Source organism: Ursus maritimus, unplaced genomic scaffold (assembly GCF_017311325.1).
Source record: "Ursus maritimus isolate PB19 unplaced genomic scaffold, ASM1731132v1 scaffold_3, whole genome shotgun sequence".
NCBI lineage: Eukaryota > Metazoa > Chordata > Mammalia > Carnivora > Ursidae > Ursus > Ursus maritimus.
Window position 1 is genome coordinate 90,124,870 of NW_024425563.1, and position 25,012 is coordinate 90,149,881.

A 25,012-nucleotide genomic window follows, 5' to 3' on the forward strand; every position below is an offset into this window, starting at 1 on the left:
TGTTAGGATCTGGATTTACCATCCCACCCCCTTAGGTTTGTGTGGGAAAATCCCTTATCTTGAAAATCTAACGCAGGTACGAGTCATTCACTCTTTCCTCTGTATACCTCGATATACCATACTTCCAATCATAATTATTTGCTCTCACGTCTGCCCATTAGACTGGGCACTCCTTGAATGAGTTGTGCAAAGCAGGGAGTTGGTACTCAACAGTGGGAGGAGATAAGGGGATAAATGTAAGACTCTTTAGTGCTAACGGATGTTAGGCAAACGATCTATTTCCAATCTGTGGAAGGACTCAAATAAAGCAACCGATTTAGTGGAACTACTTCTAACTTAAGCTACCAAATCACAAGATGGGGGCGCCGTTTGGTCTCAGCGCCGCACCAGACAGCAGACCTGCGGTGTCCGGGAGGCTTGAGCCCCCTCAGTAAAGGATCACAGACCACCCTCGGGGCCGAGTTCTCCAGGGATCAGCAGTTAGACACGAGGCCCAGGGCACTGCCGAAACTCTCCCGCCAGGGCAGGCAACTGAGCACACCATCTCCAAGGATTCGGCCCGCAACGAGCCACGTCGCCAGCTCCACTCTGGAAAACCCCGGCCACGGGACAGAGTGGCCTCCACCCTTGGACAACGAGGGAGAAGCAGCTGCCCCCCGAAAGCAAGATGGCGGCCTCCGCTTTTCCCTCCTTCCCCGAGAACCCCCTCCTGGTCCCCAGAAAGAGACAAGGACGTCGCGGCGCCGACGCCGAAATCCGGGAACCTCCGCGAGGCTTGCGGCAGCGCCCGGACCCCGGGAGACGACTCCACCTCGCCCGGCGCGAGGAGCCGTGGGTGGGGCTGTCCATAGGGCAGTGCAGCCAGCTCTCGGCACGCAGCGGGTGGACGCCGCCAAGCCCGCGCACTCGTGGCTATTGTTCTCCGGCCTCGGCCCCCAACACCCTCCTCTCCGCCCACGGACAGGAAGTTGCTCCCCAGCCGGCCCCGCCCCGCTCCCCCAGCGCCCCGGAAGTGATCTGCGGCGGCTGCTGCAGAGCGGCCAGGAGGAGGGTGGATCTCCGGAGAGCGGAGCGCCCCGAGTCCTCCTCCTCCTCCTGCCGCCCAGGCTCCGCCGCCGCCCGTCGGACTCGTCTTTCTGCCGCTCGCGGCGGGGAGCCTCCCAGACGACAGGGGCCAAGCGCTTTCCGACCGAAGCCAGCTCAGCCGCGGCTTCCGGAGCCCGCGGGGCGGCGGACCGGCTTGCGGTGCAGGTGAGCAATGCCTGCCCGGGCCGCCCCGGGAGGGGTTGGGGCCGCCGGGGTGGCGGCGGCGGGGGTGTGTCCGGGCGGCGGCTGGCCGAGGCCCAGGCTCAGGGCCCGGACGCCGAGATTGCACATCCCGCGTTCTACCCGGGAATGAGCTGCGGGACGAGCCCGGGCTGGAATCCGGGACGCGGTGTTCGGTGCTGTGCGGGCGAGCGCACCCCCGAGAGCCGGCGGCTGCGGCGCGGTCCTCCGAGCCCAGCACCTCCTTGAGTTGGCCTCGTCGGAAGGTCACCCTGCATCTCTGCCCCGCCGCGCCGAGGTCCCCGCCTGGGCGGTGCCCGCGACCTGGGGGGACCCGTCGCCACCGCCGCAGTCCCCGCGCTTCACTCCGCCCCTCTCCCCTCCTTTCCTTTCTTCCACTCCTCGCCTGTACTAGAGCAGTTGCTTTTTAAGCATCTCCGCCAGGGTTTTGTGCCAGTTAAAGGAATGGATTTTTCAGACTGAAATCATTAGATGCTCTGCATTGAACTGCACAGGTTCACCCATATTGGGGTAATCTAGCCTCTAAAGAGAAAGAGAATATAGATATTTTTTTGAGTGAGGGGGTAATTCCTCTGTGATTTGTTCCTTATGGTTTTCCAGGAGTGGAAGATGTGATTTGTAGGTTTTAGCCTGGGTATATGTGTGTAAGTGGGCAGGGATGACAGCACAGAGAGGTGGCAGTGTTGTTTCAAGGTTTAAGGAGAATTAGGGAGTTAACTGGCCTTTGCTTGGGAAACCTGAATGGCCAGACTTGTGAGAGCTTATCCAAGTGTCTTTGGGATTGTGTGAGAACTCCAGTGCCACGCCCTACGTGTCAAGCTGAAAAGCACCCAATTTACAAATTGTGTTTGGTGTGTGTTGTGGGGCGGGTGGAGTGGGGAGGCCTTTCTAAAACATGTGTCATAAGTTAATTTTTGTCCTGAAAGTACATGACAACTTTAATCATGTTCCCAAACTCGGATAACAAAATTTGTTAATACTAACTGGCAGTAGAAGGCCTTTTTTTTTTTAAGCTTGTTTGTTAATATATTTAAATGTATCTTACTAGTTTATGTGTTTCTGTGTCTATTAATACAATATTACTATAAAATGACTCTTGTGACTCTTCAGACATTATTTTTAGACTGAATATTTTCAGGACAAGAACCATGTCTTATGCGTCCCTGTGTTCACAGTGATGACTGGAACATAGAAGTTATTCCCATATTTCTTCACTAAATGAATGAATGTGTAGGTGATCCCACAGTTGCCTTAGGAGTCATTTATTTTGTTGGTTTTTTGTTTGTGTTCCTATTTCTTGGAACATACAGACTTTGCTTTGTCTTAATGTTTTTTTAGCGTGGTAAAAGGACAATTCAAGAAGAATCATTTTCTGTCCTTCCAAAACTATCCTCCCTGAAAGGTTAAAATTATATTTGGGGTATTGTGATTGGCATTAAAATAACTTGTATTCCAGTCTTCAATACTTACTACTTAAACATGATTATCCAGGGTTATTAAGAAGAGATTTCCTAGTGATAGGAAGTTTATGTTTGGGGTTGATAACCCTACCATATCTTATAAAAAAGAGGAAATTGGGAATCACCACTGTTCGGAAAACATGATACATCACAGAATTGCTTATAGTGGCTTATTTCTCCCATGGGTACATGAAATCCTCTGACATCCTGGTATGACCTTGGCGTGATTTACCAGTAGCCACTTTCACATTTCTTTGCAGAGATCCAGATGTTCTCTAGTGTGTCTGCTGAATGTGCAGTCATCTGTATCACGTATTTTAAAGTAGTTTCATACAACCCTTTCTTTACAGGGCTTTCAGGGAGAAAAGGGCTAATTATAGGGAAGAAGCTTGTCTACCATTTGTGTGGGGGAATAATTTTTGTCTATAGATGGTTGGGTTATTTTCACTTTGGAGAGGTCCAAAAAAAAAAGTGCTGATGATATCTTCTTTCCTCTCCAAATGTCTGGTGGTGGTCCTGCACCGGTTTTCCAAGCCCAGCTGCTGCAGGATATAAATGAATGTACCAGAATCACTTCTTGTATGCGTGTGTATCACTGTTATACACACTTGTAATCCTTATAGATGGGTGACAAGGACAGTCATTTTAAAAATAGTATGTGTTTTTCATGAGGAAAAAGATTATGATTTGGAAGTAGTAGGGAGACAGTTTATGGTTTTTATTGTTTTATAAGATGTTTTAACTCTTAGACACTAAAGAGAGGGAAGCCTGCAGTTTCTTACCTCAGCAACATCACCACTATACAGAGGTCAGATCTCTCTTTTTTAATTCAGCAACTCTCTTGGTAATAACAATCCGTATACATTGATTGCCTGCCAAGCACTGTGATAAGAGCTTTAGTTATATTATTTTTAATCTCCACAGTACCTCTGTAAGGTAGTTTTTCCGTACTTTACTAAGCCTAAGTGAAGCTGTTGACTAGAGGCTAGTACTTAGTATTTAGGAGAGTCTGGATTTGAAAGTAACGATTTCCGAGAGCATTGTGTGTTGCAATTAATCCTAAAAAGCTGAGGAAAAACAAGTTTCTGATTGAACTGAGCTCCAGGAACATGAATCTAATGATCTCAGCACTCTTGGCCATCAAGTGGGCCCTGGGGTTACCACTGGTTATCTCCAGCGTGCCTGCAAATACGGTGTTATCATCCGCTGTGTGTGCCATGATGAAGTGGTTGGGTAATGTTCAGATAAGGGTCCTGGAGGAGTAAAGTTAGGAACCAGCGGTGGTGTTGATTGATTACTGCTTTTTACCTCTAAATACCTGAATAATCCCTACTTGAGGGGACTATGGAAAACCTATTTTGTAGTGTCCTTTCCTGAAATCTTGTTTTTTAGTTCTTTCACTAAAGAAGGTAGTGGGAGAATGTTGGGGAAGAGGGGGCGGAATTGGGAAGAATGGTAGAAGAGGCAGAGGTATCCTGGGTCTGTTTTTACCGTTTCAAACCATGTATCGTTTTCACTTTGGTTTTAATATAGAGGCTTAAAGGTGGCAGGGTTCTTGTAAGGGTCTAATTGCTATTCAGTACTGGTAGAACTCTCTTTAACCTTCCCAAGCCTGTGCAGTTTTTTTGAAAAATGCACTTTGAATGGGCTTAATTTGAAGGATGTGTTCAAACAGTATGTAGGTCTAAGTAAAAAATGGCTCATTCCCAGCCCCCATTAGGAACCATTACTCTTTGTTTTTTCTTTGGCTCTAAGGCACCTTTCTTAACTACCTTACTACACTCAAAAGGATTTAGTTACAATATAGAAAAAATGAAATTAAAGCTCTATGAGTTTTAAGAGTCATGTGAGTAAATTTTAGAAGAGAATTTGAATCTTTGATGTAATTATACCTGAGGTATAATTCCTCAACATCAAGAGGGTAGTCTGTACAAGCCAAAAACAGCAAGCTTACATAAAATATTAGGATACTATTCTTAAAGTCCTTCACAGAATTCCCTATTAGATGCAATAGACCTAACGCTTGACACACAATCTTTTTGAAGTCTGGGATCCAATTGGGTTGCTGAATTCACTTACTGAAACTAAATGTCAGGGTTTGACAATGTCATGTTGGAGAATAAAACATAGCAACATTATGAAATGACTTCTACTCCCAGATGCATCGTGAAGGGCAGGCAGAGATCCCCAGCTTCCACAAAGATCACGACTGTAGTTGTCTAAGCCACAGGATCCCTGCTTTCTAGTGCAGTTGAGTAGCTAGCATAGTAACTCATTGAAAATGGAGGTCGCCCACTACTGATTGCAAATGTTTTGGTTCAGCTGCCCTGTCTAGATCTATTCTGGATTACTGCAGCAGCCTATTAGCCTTTTGCTGCCCACCCCACCCGGATCTGTTCTCCACACTTGGTTAGAGCAGTCGTGACACTCCCCTGCTTAAAGCCTGTTTGCAGCTCCTTCTTGCCCTTTAATAAAATCCAAACTCCTTTCATCCTTAATGTCATATACAAAACTTTCAAGACCTGCTCCTTCCCTAACTCTCTAGCCTCATCTCTCCTCTTCTAGGATATTCTGTTCCAGCAATACCAAGCTTCTAGAATGCTTGCGTTTTCTTAGTGCGCCATTCCATGTTCTTCTAGTGGCAGCCATTCCTCCTTACCCCCATCTAGTATATGCCTGCTTGTCTTCCAGCACTCAGTGTAGCTTGTACCTCTCCAAAAACTGTATCTTGATTAGATTCTTTCTCTTGATCTCAACCCTCAAAAACAAGAAACCAAAAAACCAACAAGTAAAAACCTCAACAACTTTCAAGACTGGGCTAGTTGCTCTTTTTATGGGCTGCCATAAAATTCATCATAGCACTTTGACCACTATGGGCAGTGCCTTCATTAGTCTATTGTAAATTTTGTTGACCACAGTCCATAGTACCTACACACATAACTCATAACTACACACATAAATACACTCTTAAAAGCCTTCACAGGCCTTTACCAGAAGTTCCCAAACTTTCTTAGTGCATGGCATCCTTATATCAATTTTTTCACAGCATCCCTAGATCAAAAGAGACACCTAACGGTTTGATTTATTAAATAGACCCAAGCAACTTAATAAGTATTTAAGTCCTAAAAATTTAGTAGCTATTTGAAAAAAGATACATGTAAATTAAAATAAATAATTTTCTTTCTTAACTGCGTAGTACTCCATGGTTTATTCAACCAGTCTCCTGTACTTGGACATTTAAGTAACTTCCAGTATATTTCAATTACAAATGACGTTATAACGAAAATCTTTACGTACATGTGTCTTTGTATTGTTGGAAGTAAATATTGAGGATAAGTGCATATATAAGATTTGTTAGATATTGCCAAATTCCTCTCCTTAATGAAGCTATACTATTTTGAATACCTACCAGCAGTGTGTAAGAGTGCCTCCCAACAGAGTGTATTGTCAAGCTTTTGAATTTCTGCCAATCTAATAGGTGAGAAATGGTATCTCAATATAGTCTTAATTTGTGAATTGAACATTTTGTATATTAAAGGGCCATTTTTCACATTTTAAAAAATAATTGTTCACGTTATTTGCCCACTTTTTATTTTTATTTTATTTTTTTTGAAGATTTTTATTTTTATTTATTTGAGAGAGAGAGAGAGAGAGAGCACAAGCAGGAGGGTGGCAGAGGGAAAGGGAGAACTAAGCAGGGAGCCTGACGTTGGGCTCCATCCCAGGACCCTGGAATCATGACCTGAACCAAAGGCAGATCCCTAACCAACTGAGCAACCCAGGCACCCCATCAAATATATTAATCTTAAATTTATTACATCTGGATTTTTAGTTATTATTAGAGAGCCTTTCTTTATCCCCAGGTTATAGAGGAATTTACCCATGCCTTTTAATACTCAGTATAGTTCCATTCTCCACTTTTAGTTTTCTGATCCATTTGGAGTACATTTCTGTATTTGGTGTGAGGAATAGATATAATGTTATCATTTTCTACATGGCTATCCAGTTGTCCCAATGGCATTTATTTTTAAAAAATGTTTGCTCCCGGGGTGCCTGGGTGGCTCAGTCATTAAGCATCTGCCTATGGCTCAGGGTGTGATCCCAGAGTCCTGGGATCGAACCCCGCATCGGGCTCCTCCACTGGGAGCCTGCTTCTTCCTCTCCCACTGCTTGTGTTCCCTCTCTCACTGGCTGTCTCTCTCTGTCAAATAAATAAATAAAGTCTAAAAAAAAAAAAAACAACAACAACTTTGCTTCCTTTATCATATACTAGATTTCTATATGTAGTTGGGTGTATTTTATTCTGTTGGACTGTCTGACTATTCATGCACCAATAACACACTGTTTCGGTCATGGAGGCCTTGTATATGATTTCATACCATGTAGGACTAGTCCCCATTATATTCATCCTCTTCATTGTTGTCCCTGCTACTGCATGTTTTATTTTTCCATATGAACTTTAGCATCAGTTTATCTAAGTCCATTTATTAAAAAGCTTATTGCTATTTTTATTGAGATTGCATAAAACTTATGATTTAACTTAGAAATAATTTCTTGATGGTTGGAGACATCTTAACCTAGAATAAGCAATATTTTTTCAAAACTACTTTTATGTCTTTGTGGAATGGTTTATAATTTCCTTCATACAAGTTTTGAACATTTCTTGTTAAGTTTATTCCTAAGCATTTTATCTTTGTTGTTGTTGTTGCTATTATAAATAGAATTTTCTTATATATTATTATGTTCTAACTGGTTATTACTCATGTATATGAATATTACAGATTTTTGCTAAACTCAACATTTGAATTACTTTTATCACTGCTTCTTTTAGGCTCAGATACTATTATATCACCTGCAGAGATTTCAATCCTTTCTTTTCCAATGGTTATGCCTCTAATTGTTTTCCTATCTAATTGTATTGATTAATATCTTCAGGACAGTTAAACTGCAGTTTAACAGTGTCTTTAATAAGAGATGCTGATTGCTTTATTATTTTTTTCTGTGGATATATACATATTTTTTTCTGTGTCTTTAATAACAGATGCTGATTGGTTTATTATTATTTTCCTGTGGATATACCCAGAAGTCCCTTGTACATTGTACTAGATATTAACTTAGATATGGAAGAGCATTTCAAAGACTGCAGTCCTTCACTGTCTCTGTGATTATAAATGGAGATGCATGTGGTGAGAGGCAGGAAAGGTGGACTTTCTTAGCAGGCAAAGTACAAAGATAAGCACAGTAAGGGCTGATGTGTAGTTTCCCAGTTCATGCAACTAGTCCTAAGTTTTGTTCTTACCTTGCCGCACAGTTTTGTCGAACTTCATTGTAGTTTTTTCTCAGCCAGTCATGGATGCCACAGGGTGACCTCCTTTTCCCCTCTAGGCCAAAGCTGCCATGTGTCTATGATGATCTGAGGGTGCCCTTCTAGGCTTTCGCAGTCTCAAGTGGTTTCTTTGCATTGCAAAAAGATAAATTAGGCTTACCTTGTATTGATGTGGTCATGGCTTGGGTTCTTGGGGCTACAGGCCATATGGCTAGGCAGGTTTGTAATTAGATGAGTTTATCCACCTAACGTACACAGATGTGGGGTGGTTCCAGACAAGTCTGTAGGGTCTGGATCATCTGTTCTTTCTCCAGAATTCATTTTCTTTTTTCTTTTTCTTTTTTGTTTAAGAATATGCTTTGTTTTGTTTTTAAGATTTTATTTATTTATTTGAGAGAGAGTGAAAGCGAAAGACAGAGCCTGAACGGAGGGGGTGGGACAGAGAGGGAGGGGGAAGCAGACTCCCCACTGAGTGGGGAGTCTGATGTGGGACTCGATCTCAGGACCCTGGGATCACAACCCAAGCCGAAGGCAGACGCTCAACTCACTGAGCTACCCAGGTGCCCCAGAATTCATTTTTCAAAGACTTAGTCCTCTAGCTGGAAGCAATATGGTTGTGTGGAATCAAGTGTTGGGCGTCCAGCGCACGTTCCATCCCCATGTCAGTTATGGATACACACCAGTGCTGCCTCCCAAGTTCTAGACGGTGCTTTCATTTTACTGCCATCTAATTCACCCAGAAAGTTTAAATAGCATGTTTTCTGTAGATTTCTTATAATTTCACAATTATCTAGGTCCATTTGTGAACTCCCAATCCACATCCTGTTGTCTTTGTCATTCTAAGTATTTCCTTTCCCAGGAGTGCTGGGTGATAGGATATTTATTAATTTCTTGCCCCTTATTCTGAGGAGCTACTCCCCAGAAGTCCTTCCAAGTCATAGTCCATGGCCTGTTGTCCATCTTCACTGTCTCAGGAGCACTGGTGGGTAGAGTGTTTAATAATCTCTTCTTGTGCCTAGGTTGAAGAGCTCTCACTCACCAGCTAAGTGGTCCATTTGTCCAACTCCACTTTTCCTGGGACCCATGTTGCCTTTTTCTCTCTGAGTCATGTAGTTCAGTAGAACTCACTGGCATGCAGTTCAGCCTCGACGGGGTGTGGGGACTGCCCTGCCTTGAAGACCCTCAAGTCCCACCCTCTGGTACATTGATGGCACCTTGATGGCAGAGCTTGGGGAGGAGGCTGATTTTTTTTCTATTCCTGTTTTTTTCCCTTACTTCACCTACCCCCACTTTTAAGGCTGAGGACAGTCTGTCTCCCCTCATCCTTCTGCCTAAGACATTTTGTCTGTGACAGAAAATCCCCATTCCCTGAGGTCTTTGGTTGTCCCAGTCTTAATGCCTGGATTATTGGTTAACTTTCCCACTACCTTGTTGGTCTCCACAGTCTCCTTATTTCTGTGTCTCTGTGCTACAGCTAAGATCATTCTCTGTGTCTGTTACTTCATTTGTTCTTATTTGCTGCTTGTGGGTTTTAGTAGCTTTCTTGATCCCTCAGAATAAATAAAACTTGATCATTTGGTCTGCTTATCTCTTCTTATTCTTTGCTTTGGCTCTTTTGCTTTTATGAGATCATAAAACTCACTCTTTATATTTTGTTTTGTTTAAAGTTTATTTGGGCACAACTGCTTAAACTCTTTGTACAGTAACTGGTCATTTATATTTTTTGTTCTGTAAATTGTCTTTTTTTTTTTTTTAAGATTTTGTTTCTTTGTCAGAGAGAGCATGCACACAAGCAGGGGGAGTGGCAGGCAGAGGGAGAAGCAGGCTCCCCACTGAGCAAGGAGCCTGATGAGGGACTCATTCCCGGGACCCTGGGATCATGACATGAGCCAAAGGCAGACACTTAACCAACTGAGCCACCCAGGCGTCCCTCTATGAATTGTCTTTACGTCATTTGCTTATTTTGGGTGAATGGAGGGGCTGGATTTAAAAAAGATAACAGATTTATTGAGATGTAATTCACATACCATAAAATTTACTCTTTTAAAGTATAATTCAGTGGTTTTTAGTAGTCACAGCATTGTACAGTCATCACCACTGTCTGTCTGATTTAAGAACGTTTTCATGACCCCAAAAAGGAACTCCATGTTCATTAGCTATGGCTCCTGATTCCCTCCAGCCCAGGGGAACTACTTATCCACTCACCATCTCTACAGATTTTCCTGTTCTGGACATTTCTGGATTCCATAAATGGAATCATACACTATGTGGTCTTTTATGTTTGGCTTCTTTCACTCAGCATGTTTTCAGTGTTCATCCAGGTTGTGGCATGTACCAGTACTTCGTTCCTTTTTATGGCTGAATAATGTTCCATTGGATAGATATACCACATTTTGTTTATCCATTTTTCAGTTGAGGGACAGATTTGGGTGTTTCCACTTTTTGGCTTATATTGAATAATGCTGCCATGAACATTGATGTGCATGTTTTGCATGGACGTGTGTTTTCATTTCTCCTGGGTATATATATATAGGAACGGAATTACTCAGTCATGTGGTAAGTCCATGTTTAACATTTTGAGAAACTGCCAGACTGTTTCCTAAAGCACCTGCACTGTTTTACATGCCCAGGATCCGTGTATGAGGGTTCCCAGTTTCTCTGCCTCCTCACCAACATTTGTTACAGTCCTTCTTTTTAATTACATCCATCACAGTGGGTGTGATTATCTTCTTTCATCTGCTAGAATACTTTGTCTGAGCTGCCCTGTGAATGTGAAGTAATGACATCTTAGTATATCATGTCTTTTTCTTCTTAGATATTTTACTTTGAGGCCCGATTGCAAGAATGTTTTCTTTATTGTAAAAACTATAAACGTGGCTTTTTGTTTGAACTTCCAAGTGAACTTTGCTTTTGATTCATAACAAGATTTCTGTTTTACATTAGTGTGTTTGATGAGTTTCAAGCTGTTACAACTTTAAATTGTTAAAAGCACACTGTCAAAAATTGTGGCATAACAAGTAGAAAGAAAAAATGCCTAAGTTACAGAGTGAAGGGGAATCATTCATAATGAACACAGACAGTGTTATGAAGATCTGTTGGTGCAGTGTTGACTACAAAATTGAGGAACACCAGTTATACGCAAGAGTAACCAAAAATGATGCTAGGTTTGATCCTATGTTTGTGTTCCTATTCTTACCAGGAAGGTACAAAGTGTAAGTGACTAAATTTTTTAAAATCGAAACAGCACTCTTGTGTACACGATCTCATTTGATCTTTGTATCAGCCAAGAGATGTAGGTGGAATGGGTGCTTTTTGGGATGGGAAAATTTATTGGCCTTCATTCAACAATGTTTTCTTGGCTATACCTATAACTTAAATATTTCCACACCAACTAATAACTATGTTGCTTTGTCTTAAATGATTATTTCAGAAAGTATTGGTTAGTATTAGCATGTTCATAAAGCTCTACCTTGCTAAGTCTCTGCGTAACTATTTTATACTTTTAGTTCCCATATGTTCCCTGTTATTATCTGTATGTTAATAAAGATAATATGCCTCTTTATGTTAATAAAGATAAAACTATATGCCTCTTTGTGAAATACATAGAGAACTGCATTGGTGATTCTTTTACATTTGGTTATATTTTGAAAGGAGAGTGTTCTTTCCCCGCCCTCCCCGACTTTGTATTTTGAAATATTCCAAACTTATAAAAAAGTTAAAAGAGTATTGAACACCTGTATTTCCCAATCACCAATTACCAATTATCATTTTGCCCCATTTACTTTATAAGTACAGATGCTTTTATTTTTCTCTGCTATTTGAAAGAAGGCTGGAGACAACATGAAACTTCACCTCTATATACTTTATCTTGCATCTTCTGAGAATAAAGGCATTCTCCTGTATAACCTTAATGCTATTGCAACACATAAGGAAATTAGTAATAATTTTATAACATCATGTAATACATAGCCCAGGTTCAGATTTCCTTCCCTCCTTGCCACCCAATGTTTTTAATAGCTGTTTTTCCTCTGATCCGGGGTCTGGTCAAGGTTCATGATTTCTATTTGCTTATTATGTCTTCTTTAGTCTCTTATTTCATTTTTTCTAATTAAATTTTTTGAAATATAATTTGCATACCATAAAATTCACCCATTTAAGTTTACAGTCATTTTTAGTAACTGATTGCGTAACCATCACCATAATCCAGTTTTAAAACATTTTTATCACTTCAATAAAATCCCTTTGCCCATTTCTAGTTAATAATCTCCATTCCCACCTCCAGCCCCAGGCAACCATTAACTTACATTCTATCTCCACAGATTTGCCTTTTCTGGGCATTACTACAAATGGAATCATTCCGTAAGTAATCTTTGGGGGTTTTTGTTTGTTTGTTTGTTTCTGGTTCATCATGTTGTGGCATGTGTCCATAATTCTTTTTATTGGTGAATAGTAAGTAAGTACTCCATTTTATGGATATGCCACATTTTGCTTGTCCATTTACCAGTTGATGGACATTTGGGTTGTTTGCCCTTTCTGGTTATTATGAATAATTCTGCTCTGAACATTCATGTGCAGGCCTTTGTGTGGTCATATGTTTTTATTTCTCCTGGGTATATACCTAGGAGTAGAAATGCTTAGTGGTATGGTACAGTTATGTTTAACCTTTTAAGGAGGGACTAAACTTTTCCAAAGAGGCTACACGTTATTTTGCATTTCCACCAGCAGGGTTTGACAGTTCCCATTTCTCTGCATCTTTAAGAGTGGTTATAGTCTTTTTAGAAATTATTATGGCCATTCCAGTGGGTATAAATTGGTATCTCATTGTGATTTAATTGGATTTCCCTAATGGCTAATGGTGTTGAGCATCTTTTCATGTGCTTATTAGCCATTCACAAATTTCCTTTGGTGGAATGTCTACTCAGATCTTTTTCCTATTTTTTTAAATTGGGCTATCTATCTCGTTACTGAATTGTGAGTTCTTTGTGTGTTCCAGGTACAATCCTTCATCAGATATGTGATTGGCAAAGATTTTCTCCCAGAGAATGCTGTTTTGTTTTTGTAACGATGTTAACCACGAGCCTTGCTTAATTTTTCTCATTTGCCATGGGGCGTTTTTAGACAATTGGAATAAAAGCTAAATCTTTTCTCAATTCTTCCATATGTCGAGCTAGTACAGAAGCGGAGTAAATAATTAAAGACAATGATAGTCACCTTCATCTTCATTCTGCAATTAAGCGCTGAGAAACTTCCCTCCTGAACTGTGAGAAGCCGAGATACTGCAGATATTAGGGCTCTTTCAGTTGTGAGAGCCAGAAATTCAGTTTAGACTGTCTTTTTTTTTTTTTTTAAGATTGTATTTATTTATTTGACACAGAGAGAGAGAGCATGCACAAGCAGGGGGAGAGGGAGAAGCAGGCTCCCCACGGGACTCGATCCCACGACCCTGGGATCATGACCTGAGCCCAAGGCAGTCGCTGAACCAGTTGAGCCACCCAGGCGCCCCTAGACTATTTTAAGCAAAACAGAATGTTGGTGTTTTTCTCTCCCTTCTTCAGCTCTGATTCTTTCTTCATTCTTTTGGTGGACTCCTCACATGGTGGCCACTTTCATCCCCAGATTCAGTTCTTCCCAGCTCAGCAGAAAGAGCTAGTCTTTCTCTGTAGCCCAGGGAATGGAGCACTCTGGCCAGCCTGGGTCTCTTGCCCACTTTTGAGAGGGGCGGAGCATCCAGATTTGCAGTACTGTTGTAATGCAGTAAGTAAGGAGAGGGTGGGTCCCTCTAGGAGAAGGGATGCTAGGCAGACAAACCATATGTCTGCTGCTTTAGGGGTGTCGGATCATTTTTTGCCCACCTTTGTGAAGTTAAACCAAGAGTAATACATAGAAACTCAACATCTGGAGTTTTTGAGAAAAAAATCACATTTGTTATCTGATTAGTTTTAATGCTAAATGAGCCTTTACTAGGAGTACTTTTCCTTATCTAAGCAAACTGATGGATATTTGATTTAAACTAAAACATTCCACACACCTCTTTCCCCCTCCCATGAAGGTGAGGAGCAACCAACGTTAACAATGGTAACAACTTGGGAATTGTGGCTGATTTCTCTGTACTTGTCTTGAGTGTTCTTTCATGTAGTTTTCTTTAGCTCTCTGAGTGGGGGTTATATCCAACTGTCTTGGAGTTTCTACATTCCTACAGATTGCTGAAATCAATTTTTTATAATTAGTTTCCTTCCTCTCCTCTTTCATTTACTTGGGTTCTCAAGCTCTGTCAGCGTCCATATGTTGTATGATTCATCTCCGAAGTGATTTTTTTTTTTAAAGTAAGGATAGTTCCCAATTCCTTTTTGTGACATCGAGTGTATGATGCGTGTGGTGATAGTGATGATGCTGTTGATGTAGTTGTGATTTTCCTGCTCTAAAAAGGAAATTATTTTTATCGCTTAAAATGTTTCTTATCTAAAGTCTTTAATAGATAGATGCAGCTGCTGTATAAATACTGTCCCTGAAGTTGAACAAATAACTCTGGATACTGTGTGGCTCTTATGTTGCTTGCATACTCTTCCAGTACTCTTTAGGATTTGTTTTCAATATGAAAGTGAAATGCAGTATGAAAATGAAATGCATAAAATGTATCATCTGTCACTGAGTTAGAAGAATGGGCCTTGAAAGGTTTTCTAATGTATTCTTCGACCCTTTACAAAAATCCCTTCAAAACTACCCAGCCACTAGCGATTGCTTAAGCACTTGCGGTGATCTTGTGGAAATCTGGGTCATTTTTGGATGTTTTCATTTAAAAAATCATTCTTGTTTTGTCCTGAAGTGTATTATCCTGTGACTTCTCTTTGTGGCTGGTTTGCTCTCTGAAGAAGCACTTAGTACACAAACATATTTTTGAGCCCTCGTTAAGCAGTACATCTGTTGACAGAATTGAGAAGGCATTTTACAGATACCTTTCTTCAAGTAATTGAAGATGGCAGTGATACAGCTCCTCTGCCAGCTTCCCTAGTGTCTGCCTGTTCAGGCCAAACATCCCTCATTTCTTTAGTTAGTTCCTAACTATCCTGATCACAGGCTTCCAAAAATAATGCAGTAACATTCGTTTATTTCGAGGTGAAATTTTACAACTTAAAATATGAAACATACTTAAAGAGGAAGGAGGAAACTAGAATCTGTATATTCCCTTCTGTGGCCAGGCCCTGACTCTAAACAGTTTCAGATTCATTATTTCCATGTAATTGTCCAGATTCAGCCAGATGAGGTAGAAGATGAGGAAACGTAAAAGCTATTAGAGTCAAGAAGTAAAGTTTAAAAACAAACAAATAGAAAAAACAGCATACCTTTGAACATCCACAGTAGAAAAGCAAGGTCCTAGCACTGAAGGCTATTATGCATCTGATACTCAAGAGAATAATCATGCCATCTTTCAGAACTCTTACTTTATATCTAATTACAGTAAGCCTAGTAGTTTCTGTCCAGACAAGTTTTAGGCGTGCAGGGGTGCTGCTGAAGGCAAGCACATAGGCAGTAGTGATCAGCGAGGGACAGCTATGAAAGGAAGGCAAGAGGCAGCAAGATACAACATAACCATAGGAGAATTCAGAGTTCCACATTCTAAGGCTACTGAGTCCAAGGAAAACTGCCCTGAATTCATAATAGCCTCTAACAGGAGAATAGTTGCTCATTATGGTTCTGGGTGACCAAGGAATTTTTTAAAAACTATTCGGTTAAGTTGAGGAATTTGTGAGACATATAATTCTGAACTCAAAATCTTCGTCGAATGCACCTCAAAAATTAAAATACCATCCTATCTGGATACTGCTTCTGGTGGCTAAATCGCTTGTTTCTCATCGATTATCATCTCTTTACTAAATTCCCATGATGATGATTTCTTTTAACGTATGTTAAGCATTACGTAAAATAAGGTCCACAGTAAATAGTAGCTGTTCACTTGTTGATGATTGATTGCAGAGGGCGGGTAATCTGTACAGTTAGAATTTGTCATTTCCTGTCATCTTGGCTGTGTTAAGGTTTATTATAGCTTGTCTTCCTTTTGTGTGCTAACACATTTGGTCCACTTCCCCAGCCATCAGTTGATAAATATTTAGAGAATGCTGTTATTAGACTAAGCAAAACAATTTAAATTTTCATATAAAAATGTATGTGAGTACTTTTAAAATTACCTAGTTAGCAATTGCTTTCTTTTGGATTGGGAAGTAAAAGTATAAGATTGTATTACTCCAGAAATTGCTCTCCTTTTCTTCCAAACCCCAGGTGTTCATTTGGTTGCTGTTTTGATGTAAGTAGTCAACTGCCCTTTATTCTTGTAAGTTTCAACTCTCTAATATTATTACATCTTTAAGTCTTTGATGCACATATTGACAATCTTCAATCAAAAACAGATTAAAATGTATAGTGCCAGAATATTGATGGAGTCTGTTTGTTTGTTTGTTTGTTTGTTTTGGTTGTTTAAAACCTAGCAGTAATCTTGTCAGAGCATTGCTACCGTTGAGGATTATAAAATAGTAAGCTTATCTGTGCTTTCAGTGAAATTTTAGTAAATTTCATGTTAAGAACAGTTTGTCATGCAGTATAGAATTACCTGACAGATTTGTGAAAAATGTAGGAAACCCACCCTCTGCTTATAAATTGTGATGTTTCTTTATGTTGATAGATGAAGAAGTATGATACATTCAGACTTTTCAATGACTTCCCTTAAAAGTGTGAAGTGCTCTTTGGCTTAAAGTACTGAGACTGTAATTATAACATCATTTGGGTTCAGAACTCAGGACTCAGTTTTTCAACTTACTGTCAGTATAAAATATTTTCACTTACATTAAAGTATTTGGGCCAAGGATAAACAGCAGCAGGTTTCCTTTTTGTAGTTTATTTTTGCTAGGTTAGTCAGTAAACCTGTGTTTTAGGGCAGGAGGGTTCAAAAGGAAGCATTCCGTGTTTTTTGAATTTTTTTGAGAGCGAGAGCACACACACACTTGGGAGCGGGAGTGGGGGATGAATAGGGGCAGAGGGCGAGAGAGAATCTTAAGCAACCCAGGGCAGAGGCTTACTTGGGGCTGGATCTCACGACCCTGAGATCATGACCTGGAGCCGAAATCAGGAGTTGGACACTTAACCGATTAAGCCACCCAGGCGTCCCAGGAAGCATTCCTTTTTAAGGCAGTCATATGAAAGTAATTTTCAGATGAAAGTTGTTACTAATGTGTGTTTTCTTCATTCCAAAACTTGGACATGTTGGCAATAATGTTTCATAAATAAGAAAGGGAAGCTTGATAGTAGTTGAGGGAGTTTTTTCCCTTTAGAAATTATCATTTGTTTTGTTTATTCTTTAATATTTGAAGCTGATAGACATTCATTTATTTGTCAGTAGAATGAAACATTTTTAAAACAAGTATAGAACATTTTGGGGGAGACAGTGTGGTATGGTGACATGAGTGTAGGTTTTGTTTAATAAAATGTTTGTTAAATGAATAAGTGCCTGTTGTGTGCCAGGTTCTGTGCTGGACACATAAAAGGACAGGCACTTAACCTAGGCTTAAGGAACAAGGAGAGTTTTCTGGAAGTGACCACCAGGAAGATGAGTAGGAATTTGGTAAAAGAAATCAGGAGGGTTTAGGACCAGGGAATCAAATTCATGCCATGAATTTAGAGTGAGTGTGGTATATTCCCGGGGGGTAAGGAGGGGAAAACGCAAGGCTCTGAGGAAGATGGTTGGGAGGGTTGTAGACAGATCATAAAGCCCCTCATCTCAGGCCGTTGGGGAGCCATCAAATAAATTTAGGAATCGTTATGATCAGATTTGTGTTTTGATCATTCTCTATAGCAGTGCTCCTGAAATTAACTTTGGTGAAGGACTATTTTTAAAATTTTCATTTCGGGGGCACCTGGGTGGCTCAGTCCGTAAGCTTCTGCCTTCAGCTCAGGTCATGATCCCAGGGTCCTGGGATCCAGCCCCGCCTCGGGCTCCCTGCTCAGCAGGAAGTCTGCTTCTCCCACTCCCACTCCCCCTACTTGTGTTCCTTCTCGCTGTCTCTCTCTGTCACATAAATAAATAAAGTCTTTAAAATAAATACATAAATAAATAAAATTTTCAATATATATCAGACTGAGAAGTTTGTAAAATATAATAAAAATGAATTACTAGAAAAATGAGATTTTAAAAACAGAAAACAAGCCCATTTCAGAAGTTAGATTGAATAGACATAAAATTACTTTTAAGTTTCTCTGTAAGTTTCTGAATGTATACTCTAAAATTTGTTCTTTCCTGGTCATTAACTAGTTAGACTTTGAGTACCTCTGCTACAGAGGAGTGATCTTTTGATCATTATGCCCCGTCACTACAGAATTCTAGAAACTCCCATTTTTTTTAATCCCACATATATATACTGCTGTGCAGTTATACAGTATACATTATAAATCATAAAATGTAAATTAGAAAATAATGGGAGGTTATATAAGCTATTTTAAATTTAAAAATTTTAATAGTATAAAAATTTTTCATTGGCACTAAGACATTGTTTAATGAAAGCCCTGTAATCAAATGTGGTTTATTATCACTTTTACAAGTCTTGGTTCATTCATACAACAGATAAATAGTATGTTAAATCATCATGTTGTGTACAATTTCTGCAAATAGAAATTTGTCAATTTTACCTCAGTAGAGCTGGAAAACAGTAAGTTAAAAAACAAGTATTATTTAGGCCCTCTTATAAGTGCCGGGGGCTACAGTAGACCATAATATATACCCAAAAAAAAATCTCTGCTTACATGGTCTTCATTCTAGTGAAAGTTAACACTTTGTGAAATGGTGATTCAAAGGCTTGGTTTTAGGTGCAATCTGTTTTATATTTAATGCTTGTCACATTAGAAATAGATGCCTCATTAAGATATAGATCAAAAATGGGAGAATGATGTTGTTGATTGTGTTGGCTTAATGATAGTCTTCAGTTTTTAATTTTATCTAATAAATAAGGACAGATTCTTCATGAAATTTGTCTTGCTGATTTCCATTTTCTCTGATGTCAGTCAGTTCTTGCAAATTCATCAAAATGTGTTTCCTTTTTTGTGTGTATTTATAATGTTTTCAAAATCCAGTGAAACTATAGATTTAAACAGGTTAGAAATTAATTTTTAAGTTGGTGTTCAGGTGAGATTATCTTTTAAAGTGGGGTACATTTACATTCATAACAGTAAAAACTTGCCAGCTCCCGGTGTATCCATTCACTGATGTCATACTATCTTAATTACTGTAGCTTGAAAAAGAAGTCTTTATAGTCAGTAGAATGGGAGTCAGCAAAGGTTTTCTCAAAGGGCCAAAATATCCAATGTAGGCTTTGCAGGCCATATGGTCTCTGTTAAAACCACTCACTTCAGCTGTTGTAATAAAAAGCAGCCATAGTCAATACATAAACAGATGGGATGGCTATGTCCCAATAAAACTTTATTTACGAAGAGAAGCATTTTGCCATAAACCTAAAACCGCCCTAAAAAAGTAAAGTCTATTAAAAAGAAATGTGGACAGAAGAAACAGCATCACTTTTGTGTTGGTCCTATGGAAGATAATATAATCTGAATCTAATCATCAGACAAAACTCAATTAAGAGACGTTCTATAAAATAATTGGTTAGTAATCTTCAAAATTGTTGAGTTCATGAAAGTCGAAGTATGAAGAGTCGTTCCATACTGAAGGAGGCCAAAGAAAATGCAACATATGATTCTAAGCCAGTGCAGAATCTGGGATAGGGTCTGAGGATTCTATGATAGGACTATGTTAATGTTCATATCCCAGTGGTGATGACTGTATATTGGCTTGTAGGGGATTGTCCTTGTTTGTTGAAAATAAACTGAGAAGTATTCAGGTGAGATGAAGCATCATATCAGCAACTTAGTCGTCTTTTTTTTTCTTTAGAGAGAGAGAGAGCAGGGGAGGGGCAGAGGGAGAAAGAGAATCTTAAGGAGGTTCCACGCCCAGCATGGAGCCAGGCGCCCAGCTCAGTCTCAACCCCGAGATCATGCATGACCTGAGCTGAAATCAGGAATTGGACACTTATTGGGTGCCTGGGTGGCTCAGTCGTTAAGCGTCTGCCTTTGGCTCAGGGCGTGATCCCTGTGTTCTGGGATCGAGCCCCACATCGGGCTCCTCTGCTGGGAGCCTGCTTCTTCCTCTCCCACTCCCCCTGCTTGTGTTCCCTCTCCCGCTGGCTGTGTCTCTCTGTCAAATAAATAAATAAAATCTTAAAATAAAATAAAAAATAAAAAGGAATTGGACACTTAACCGACTGAGCCACCCAGGCGCCCCAGCAACTTACTCCTAAATGGCTTAGGGAAAAACCTTTCTGTATTGTACTTGTAACTTTTCTATAAATTTGAGATTGTTCCAACATTTGAAAAATACATATCATTAAAAGTAAGTAAAATAAATTTATTATAGAAAAAAACCCAAGCAGCCTAGTTTACCAACCACTGGGTACTTTGATGACTGTTCTTCACAGTTGGTCTTGGATATTATTGGTGTTACTGTTTCCATACAAATTTTTTTTTTAAGATTGTATTTCTTTATATGAGAAAGAGAAAATATGAGTTGGCGGGGGCGGGGGGGAAGCAGACTCAGTGCTGAGCGTAGAGCCTGAGACGGGGCTCCATCCCAGGACCACGATACCATGATCTGAGCCGATGGCAGATATTTAACCAACTGAGCCACCCACGCGCCCCATGTTTCCATACAAATTTTAAAATCAATGCCAGGTTCCACCAAAAACCTGCCGGGATATTGATTGGGATTGCATTAAATCTGTAAATAAATTTGAGGAGAATTGACCTTTTTTTACAGTAATGAGTCTTCCAATCCATAAACATGAACTAAAGCATTATTTAGGTCTTCTTTAAATTTTCTCATCCCTGTTTTATAATTTTCTTTTTAAAGTTTTCTGTGGTCACCATCCTCCAAATTGCCCACCAAAGATTGTTGCCTCTTTGTTCCCTTTCACATTGACCAGGTGACATTGTGTGACTTCCAAAGACAAGGTCATAAAAGACGTTTTGTCTTCTGCCTTGCTCTTCTGGAGAAAGCAGCTGTTATGTTAAGAGAACATTTAGCAGACCAGCGGAAAGGCCCAAATGGTGAAGCGCTCAGAGGCTTTCTGCCACAACAGGGATGTGAGTGAGCCATCTTGTAGGCAGATTCTCCAGTGTGTAAGCCTTTAGATGATTGCAGTTTGATGGTGTCTTGACTGTAGCCTCAGGAGAGTCTTTGAGCTAGAACCACCTAGCTAGGCCACTTGAACTGTAGCATAATAAATGTCTGTTATTTTAAGTCACTAAGTTTTGGGGTAATTTGTTGTGCAGCAAAAGACAACTAACAGTCTTATACATACTTTTAAGTTTTCATTCTCAAATTCTATGTAATTACTGGTTTTGTTTCCTTTTTTTGTGGTAAAATACATATGCCATTTACCATCTTAACCATCTTAAGTGTTAGCGGTATTAAATACATTCACGTTCACGTTGTTAGGCAACCGTCACCACTGTGGTCCATCCCCGTAAGTCTTTTCATCTTGTAAAACTGAAACTCTGTACTCAATAAATAATCACTTCACATTCTCCCTTCCCCTTAGGCCCTGAACCACCACTATTCTTGCTGTCTTTATGATGTTGATTGCTCTAAATACTTCATATACATGGAATCTTATAAGTATTTGCCTATTTGTGTTAGCTTACTTTGCTTAGCATAATGTCTTCAAGGTTCGTGCATGTTGTAGCCTGTGTCAGAACTTACTTGCTTTTTAAGGCTGACTAATATTCCATTATATGTATAGACCACATTTTGCTTATTCATCTACCATGGACAATTGGGTTGCTTCCATGCTTTAGCTGTTGTGAATAATGCTGCTCTGAACACGGGTGCACAAATATTTCTTCAAGACCCTGCTTTCAATTAATTCTTTTGTGTATAAAGCAAGATGTGGAAGTGCTGGATCCTGTGGGAAGTCTATTTTTTATTGTGGGGGGAACTGCCATACCGTTTTCTACAGTGGCTCCGCGATTTCTCATTCCCACTGCAGCGCACAAGGATTCTGATTTCTCCACATCTTTGCCAGCACTTGTTTTCTGGTTTTTTTGATAGTGGTCATCCTAATGCATGTGCATGGTATCTCCTTGTAGTTTTGATTTGTATTTCCCTAACACTGAGTGATGTTGAGCACCTTTTCATGTGCTTGTCAGCCACTTGTTTATCTTCTGTGAAGAAATGTCTGTTTGTTCGTCCTTTGCCCATTTTTAAACTAGGCTGTTTGGTGTTTTGTTTGTTGAGTTATAGTTCTCCCTGTATGTTCTGGATATCAATCCCTTATCAGATATATGGTTTAAAAATATTTTCTCCTGTTCTGTAGGTCGCCTTTTTAACTCTGTCAGTAACATCTTTTGATGCACAAAATCTTCTAATTTTCATGAAGTCCAGTTTGTCTATTTATTCTTCTGTTACCTGTGCCTTTGGTGTCATAGCCAAGAAACCTTGCCAAATCCAATATCACAAAGATACTTTTGTCCTTTTTTTCTTCCAAGGGTTTTATTGTTTTAGGTCTTACATTTAGGTTCTTGATCCTGTAATTACTTTTTAAATACTGAAATATAATGTTGCAACTTAGGACCACATTTTCAGCAATTTTGCTAAATTCACTTGTAAATATTGATAATTTGATTCTTTTGGAATGTTGCCTATGAATAATCTTAATTTTGCTTCTTCCTTTCCAGTCTTTTGCCTTTTATTTCTGTTCTTGCTTTATTGCACTAACTAGAATTTCCAGGACTTTACTGACTAGCAGTGATGATAGTAAGAAGTCTTGTCTTATCCTTCGTCTCATGGGGAAAACATTGGCTAGTTTACCTGTAAAGTTTTTATAAATATTATTTATCGGGATAAAGAAGTTTCCCTCTGTTTCTCGTTTGCTAATAAGGCTTTTCTTACGAATGAATGTTGAATTTTGTCAGATGCAATTTTTTGTATCTGTTGAGATAATCTTATGATTTTCTCCCCTTTTATGAATTACACATCAATTTGTGAATAGAACCTTGTATTCCTCGAATAAATCCAGTTGGATCATGATATATATATTTTTTCAGTATCGTTGGTTTTGGTCTGCTCATATCTTTAATGTTTTTACATCTTAGTTCCTGAGAGATTGGCCTGTAATTGACTTTCTTTTCCTTTTCAGGTTTTCATACCAAGATTGTGTTGGTGTTAGAAAATGAGTGGGGTTATGGTCCCTCCTCTCCTCTGTGTTTTAAGGGTCTTATTTTTATATAATGAACCATATTAATGGCCTAACATTTTGTGCACTAGCTGTGAATTATGCAGAGAGTGAGTTTCAGATGTGGTGCTACCTCTATGTGCTTATCCTAGAATCCTCCTCCTATCATCCAAATAGCTCCATCAGTGATGCACCTACATAGTTTTTCCATGTAGCACATTGTTTTTATGAAAGAAGTAACTTACTTACAGAGATCTCGTCTCTGAAAATAAAAAGCAGCTCTTGTGTGTTATGTTATTCTAGAATCCAGCAAATACTTTAGCCGACACGTTAGAAACATTTGTACTTTAATCTACCTGTCCAAGAATCTTGTTAACCTAAAACCTATATGGTTTCCAGCACTGTTTGTTGTTAGTGAAATTCAGTTGTGTCAGTGAAATTGTTGTTAGTGAAATTCAGTTAGTGAAATTTTGCCTTTTGTTTTCTGTGTTACTTCAGGCGTTTTTACCATGGCAGGAAGAACAAGTGTTAATAGAGTATAATGTGGATTTTGGTATTAAGTAAGAAGCCTTAAGATGCTTATGAACCTTTATGCTTAATTTTAGAGTAATTATAAAAGTTTCGATTCAGTATTGCATTACTTTAAAGATGACTAAAAAAACATGGAAATTTGCTCGTTCTAGCCCTTAGTTTTTAAATACCTTAATAATTCTAATCGTCTCATACTACCATTCCATAATCCTTTTATCCAAAATGGATGTGTTTTAGGATTTGGAATCCTTAGACTTTAAGAGAGATAATTTTATGCATATACTAAGTATTTCATCATTTGTGGCAGTATCCATTAATCAGATAATATTTCTACAGCAAAATGTATGACTGTTCACACTAAATAAATCAATAGTACAAAGAGTCTCTTGTCTGTCCAGTTCAGGTTTTGCCTCATATCAGTTTGTACCATACTTACCTGGAAAAAACTTCATCATTCAGACCTTTTTGTGTTTTGGTGCGGTGGCTGACTCTTGGTTAACAATGAGGAACAGAAATGAGGGTTATTGTTTGTACGTTGGAGACAGCTGATCTCAGTGTTCCCCTTCTTTTGTAAATGAACTTCCCGGATACTAGCAGGGTGTGCCACTGCCCAGGACAAAGTCTACAAATCCCCAGCTCCCTTACAGTTAACCATTGTTCAGGTGACTCTTTTCTGGCCAATGGGATCAAGGTGAAATGATTTGTGAAACTCCAGGAAGGGCTCTTAAAGTTGAGAGGGTTGCACACCTTAAACTTACTTGTAATGACTGGGGATCCTCTGCACCATGGGGACAGCTGCGCCCTAGAAAACTGGAAGCATGCTGGTTGCTAGATAACTTTGAAACCATGGAGCCATGTTGTCAGCCCTTGATTGCCCATCTCTGTTATATTTCCATCATCGTGGAAAGTAATTTCTGTTTTTAACTGTTAGTTGGGGTTTTCTGTCATTAGCAGTGAGACCTAAACCTAACACAGAATTAGATATATAAATCCACATTACCATTTCCGTCTTTCATTTCAATTTGGCCTACTTCTCAGAACTGATGTACTTTGTCATTGTTTTCTTCCATGAAACTGATGAAGAGCTTATCCTAGAAGCAAAAATGAGTTGACGCTCTGCCATTGTCTTGTTGCTCACCTGCGCT

The 25,012-nt window shown here is 39.6% G+C and overlaps 1 protein-coding gene across 1 annotated transcript in view; it reads left to right on the plus strand.

The window, feature by feature from the left end:
* Window positions 1-1,056: 1,056 nt before the first annotated feature.
* Window positions 1,057-25,012, plus strand: part of RALA (RAS like proto-oncogene A) — a 72,269-nt gene continuing 48,313 nt past the window's right edge. Inside the window, exon 1 of the mRNA XM_040644420.1 lies at window positions 1,057-1,251. The gene's annotated coding sequence lies outside the window, so the exon portion shown is untranslated. The remainder of the gene's footprint in view (window positions 1,252-25,012) is intronic.